Raw genomic sequence first — 6000 nt, 5'->3', positions numbered from 1 at the left:
TTATTAATAGACAAGAGTCTCAAATGCTTTCATAGCCACGATGGTTAAAGCGGTTTAACTTGGCTTCTTCATCGGGTGGGTTTTTTTTTTATTTTATTTTTTTTTTAGAGGTTTGACAGAGGGAACTGTAACTGCTATGGTCTTATCGTCCCGAAATCGAAGAGAGAATATAAGGAAGACAGGATAGGAGAAAACCAGCCGTTCCGAGAACGAACATTATCCCATCAGGATAAAATCCGCCCCGGGCGCGAATCGAACCCGCGGCCTAGCGTTTACAAGGCAGACGCGCTACCAACTAAGCTAACCAGGCTGGCTCGGGTGGGTTTTGATGACATTTTGTTGTTTTGTTGTTGTAGGAGCGGCTTCAGCTGTAGGTTGCACTACACTCGCACGTTTTGGAAATATTATTGTGAATAAATTAATTGAATTGGGTTTGAATTTAATTGATTGATTCACATCAAATGTATAAAAAAGAAAACTGCACCAGAAAATAACGGCTTATTTTATTATTATAATCTATTACTTTAATTATTTCTTCTTCTTTTTCCTTTTACTAAGAATGATTTTTGTGTATTCCCGTACGAACTAGGTACCTACAATACGTATAGGTATATAATACAAATAAAATACGTAAAACAATACACACAAAACTGGAAAAAAACTCGGAACAAAAACAATGGGACGAAACACAGATTTTTTCTTCTTTTTTTTCTAAAATAAATAATTAATGTTCAGAAACGTATGTAAAATCACGATTTTTTTTCCTCTCTTTCCGTTTGTAGGTGAAGCGTTTCTAAACACATAAGGTTCGTTCTCGAAGCGGCTGGATTGCCCCTATTGTCTTCCTTCTCTCTCCGCTTTCAGGAGGATATAAGACCTTAGCTGTGTTACCAGCTTTCGTTTTCTCTCATTCTCTCTCCCCCTCTTTCTTGCCTCTTCTTTCTTTGTCTCTCCCCTCCCCCCTCTCATTGTCTCATTCATTCTCTCACACTCTCGAAAGTGTTTGTTTTCTTCTCGGTAGAAAATACACATGAGAGAAAAATGGAGGAAGAGAGAGAGAGAGAGAGAGAGCGAGAGATGGAGAAGACAGTGTTGTCACAAGCTTTTTAACTCTTTCTCTCTCTCTCTCTCTCTCTCTCTCTCTTCTTTATATATATCCCTCCCCTCTCTCACTATCAACCTTTCTTTCAATTTGGCTTTCTCCACGTTCTCTTCCTCCCTTCTTCTCTCCTCTTTCTGTCTCTCTCACACTCCCTTCCCGCTCTATATCTTCTCTTTTGCTCTGGCTTTCTCCACTCTCTCACACTCTCTTCGCCCTTCTTCTCTTCCTATTATCTCCTCTTTCTCTTTGACTTTTTCTCCAATTTATCTCTCTCCCTTTGTTTTCATTCCTTGTCCTATCACACATTGTGTTACTTTCTTCTCCGTCTTACACTCGTATTTATGAACGAGAATGATCGTTCTTAGATCAATCTCAAGTCAAAATTGACCAATCAAATGTCTTGAGCACACATGGCCTTGATGCTTAGCGTGTAAATAAATAAATAAATAAAAAATGCCTTGAGACTATGCTTAGCACGAACTTAAGAGCCAGCATTTTGTTCATAAATATGGGTGCACAGTTGGGGGAGGGGTTTTTTATTGTTTATTCAAACAGACATGTTTCGCCATTGCTGGCATCATCAGTGTAAACTGTAAAAAAATTTACGTCAGAATCCATCAATATCTTGTCATATTTGTAAACTCCATACCAAATTTCAAGTCCCTAGCTCATACCGTTCCCGATATATTGTTAAATTACACCGAAAACCGCCAAAAAGCTGTAAAATGCCGCCAACCGTTGCACCGATCTTAACCAAATTTCGTGTATTGTTAAATTACACCGAAAACCGCCAAAAAGCGGTAAAATGCCGCCAAGCGTTGCATCGGTCTTAACCAAAAGTTTCGTGTCGCATTCTCACATTTGACAGCTACATACCAAATTTCAAGTCTCTAGCTCTTACCGTTCTCGAGATATTTTGTTTACAGACAGACGGACCAATGGCTGAAACTTTGGATTTAGGCTCGGACCTCAAAACGTGTTTTGGCACTAAAAACTGACCATCGAAATTTTGACCCGATTACATTACTTTCCTTCCTATAGGATAAGGAAAGTAAAAAGTAATAAATTTTAAAAATCAGAATGGAAATTAATTTTTTTATTTGTTTTACGTTTGGTTTGGTGATGATTGTGGATATGTTATTCTTAGCAATCGGAAAGAAACTTTGTTTATTTTTATTCAAGAATAATAATAAAAAGCGCGAAACACTTGAGTGTTAGTCACATAATATGTACCAAATGTACCTACTTCTTTTAACATTAAGTTATTCAATATCAGATGATACCTTATTGTTGTTTACTGCTTTTATTATGTAGATATTATAATCTTCTCTCTTTCCCTTTGACTTTCTCCCTGACTCTCCAATTTATCTCCCTCCCTCTTTCTCCTCCATTCCTTGTCATCTCACACATTGTGTTACTTTCTTCTCCCTCCTATATCCTCTTTCTCCTTCGACTTTCTCTCTCACCTCCTCTTTCTCCTCCGTTCCTTGTCATCTCACACATTGTTGTTACACACTCCTGACACACCAAGTCTCACCGTATATCTAGATTACAGGGCGTGTGTTCGTGGGTATGATGTATTAAAATGATTACATCCCCTTTCTACAGGGTGGCTTCAAATAGAGATGGAAGGGACTTTTCAGTTCTATGCTGGCGAACAGGTTTTTTTTTTTAAACAAGTTTCCATTTATGTTTGATTGACAAAAAACTCAGAACATACATTTTTCATATAAATGGTATACCCATCCGTATAAGCAGAGCTTGTGCCACGGATGGGTGCAGTGTAGGTACAAGAAGAACTAGATCTAAAAACACCTCTTTTTTTCAACTCTAAAATGTGAATTGTTCAATATTTATTTTGTGGAGGAGCTTGAAAGCCTCTACACAATTTTTGTGGATATCACAGCATTATTAAGAGCCTCCTTTACTGATTCTATCACTCCTAGAAATTCTTCTTTTTACTTTCGCTATACCTCTTCTCGTTCAAAGTGGCCATTCAGTTGTCCTCCAGTATCTGAGTACACCCCGAATTCCAAGTGGATAACCGAAACAACCTCAACTCTGCCCGTGAATCAAATCCATGACCTGTGAAATTCCCTTGAAATTTCTGTATTCCAAACGATAATTTTCACCCTGTATAACTAGGTAGATTCTGAGCGCGTGTGTTGTTCTTGCCTTCATATGCTTTAATGTGTCTCATGAAGAATTCTGCCATAATTATTATAACGGGGGAATGATACCTTTATACATCATACCTGGAGAAAATTAAGCCTGCGAAAAAGTCATTTGTGAAAGTGGATTTGGCTAGGGTGTTGAACTTTGTATTGTTATTATTACCACCATCAGCATTATTTTTAAGGGGTTTAATCGAGGCAACTGTGGCTGCTTAGGTCTTATCGTAGCAAAGCAAACAGAGAAGGGAGATAGGCGAAAGCCAGCCGTTCCGAGAACGAAACTTGTGTGCCATGTTTAGGAAAAACTTGTACCGTGCGGAAATCGAACGCGCTTGAAACTTTAAAGAAATAATGAAATTGGCTAGGGTGTTGAACTTTGTATTGTTATTATTACCACCATCAGCATTATTTTTAAGGGGTTTAATCGAGGCAACTGTGGCTGCTTACTGCTTAGGTCTTATCGTAGCGAAAGCAAACAGAGAAGGAAGATAGGCGAAAGCCAGCCGTTCCGAGAACGAAACTTGTGTGCCATGTTTAGGAAAAACTTGTACCGTGCGGAAATCAAACGCGCTTGAAATAAAGAAATAATGTAATAAAAATACCTTCTTTCCTTTGAAAGTTGTGTGATTTCCATTCCGCCCTGTGCTATTAATCAACCGGGAATTTAGTTTGGACTTTTTTTTAGGTTTGATAAAGGAAACTGTCTGGCTAGGGGACGTTAAACAGGGAGTAGATCAGTTTAGTCTGGCTGGGGGACTTAAACAGGTAGTAGATCAGCTTAGTCTGGCTGGGGGACTTTAAATAGGGAGTATACCAGCCTGAATTTCCCTCGCTAAAGAAATAGCAGGTGTTGAGTGCGAAGGCTAACTTTTACAATATCTCTAACCGTTTTGCCGCTTTAGCTGAAAACTGTGAAAACCGCCAAAATCGGTCGAAATCTGTCCAAAAGCGGTCAAAATACCGCCAACCGCAGCACCTATCTCAACTAAACGTTTTGTGTTGCATCCTTGTAACATTCGTGAATTACATATTAAATTTCAAGTCTCTAGCTCATACCGTCCCCGAGGTATTGTTAAATTACACCGAAAACCGCCAAAAAGCGGTAAAATGCCGCCAAGCGTTGCACCGGTCTTAACCGAAAATTTCGTGTTGCATCCTTGTCACATTTGACAGCCAAATTTCAAGTCTCTAGCTCTTATTGTTCTCGAGATATTTTGTTTACAGACAGACACGGACCAATGGCTGAAACTTTGGATTTAGGCTCTAGGGACCTCAAAACGTGTTTTGGCACTAAAAACTGACCATCGAAAATTTGACCCGATTACATTACTTTCCTTCCTATAGGATAAGGAAAGTAAAAAATGCAATCAATGAGAACCTTTCTACCTCCTACACCATTATACGTATATATGTATGCGAACCAAATTAAAAAATCTCTGAGAGGCTTAAATGTAGGAAAACCTGATGAAAGGCTTATTAAATGCGAAGTATAAAGGAAAGGGAGTGGACGGTGACCACAAAATGGTTTTCTTCGTTTCATTTTGGTTACTTGGGAAGGGATGGTAACTTTTGTCACTTCTTGAGTTGGAAAATGGAAGGACAGAATATTATAGAATATACATATTGTGTTAAGCGTTGTCGCCAGCCTATTTAGCTTGAAAGGTAAGGCGTCTGCCTTGTAAGCGCTAGATTGCGGGTTCAATTCTCGCCTGATTTGAGATGTTGCGAAGATAATTTGTTTTCAATAGATATGCCGCATAAACGCGTTTATATTTTACAATATAGATCCATACTTCATAATCATATTATAATTATACAATTCTCTTTTTCTTCTTCTCTGGCTTGGACGCGACACACAAGGGATCAGAAAGAGACAGCTTTAACATAATAATAAAATAATCTTTCCCTTTTCCCGTGTTCAGACGGGGTCGGCGTTTTTCGTCAGTCTCTCAATCAGCCCTAGCTAGGGTGAATGCTTTGCTCTGAGATTTGGTCCTCCCGCCAGACTAAAAACGGTCGAAATCTGTCCAAAAGCTGTCAAAATACCGCCAAGCGCAGCAACCATCTCAACCAAACGTTTTGAGTTGCATCCTTGTCATATTTAAAAGAAGAACACAATAACTTTTACTCTTCACAGTTGGGGGAGGGGTTTTTTATTGTTTATTCAAACAGACATGTTTCGCCATTGCTGGCATCATCAGTGTAAACTGTAAAAAAATTTACGTCAGAATCCATCAATATCTTGTCATATTTGTAAACTCCATACCAAATTTCAAGTCCCTAGCTCATACCGTTCCCGATATATTGTTAAATTACACCGAAAACCGCCAAAAAGCTGTAAAATGCCGCCAACCGTTGCACCGATCTTAACCAAATTTCGTGTCATATCCTTGTCACATTTGACAGCTACATACCAAATTTCAAGTCTCTAGCTCTTACCGTTCTCGAGATATTTTGTTTACAGACAGACACACACGCACGGACCAATGGCTGAAACTTTGGATTTAGGCTCTAGGGACCTCAAAACGTGTTTTGGCACTAAAAACTGACCATCGAAATTTTGACCCGATTACATTACTTTCCTTCCTATAGGATAAGGAAAGTAAAAAAGGAAAAAATATGAAAATTTGAAAGTATGAATAATTTTGTACTGACTCAAATATATCCTGATTTCAAAATGTGATCAAGGCCTTTCTTTAAAATCTTTAAATGATCTCTGTCCCT

Source organism: Diaphorina citri, unplaced genomic scaffold, assembly GCF_000475195.1.
Source record: "Diaphorina citri unplaced genomic scaffold, Diaci psyllid genome assembly version 1.1 scaffold1052, whole genome shotgun sequence".
NCBI lineage: Eukaryota > Metazoa > Arthropoda > Insecta > Hemiptera > Psyllidae > Diaphorina > Diaphorina citri.
Note: the sequence above shows the minus strand (reverse complement) of the source record.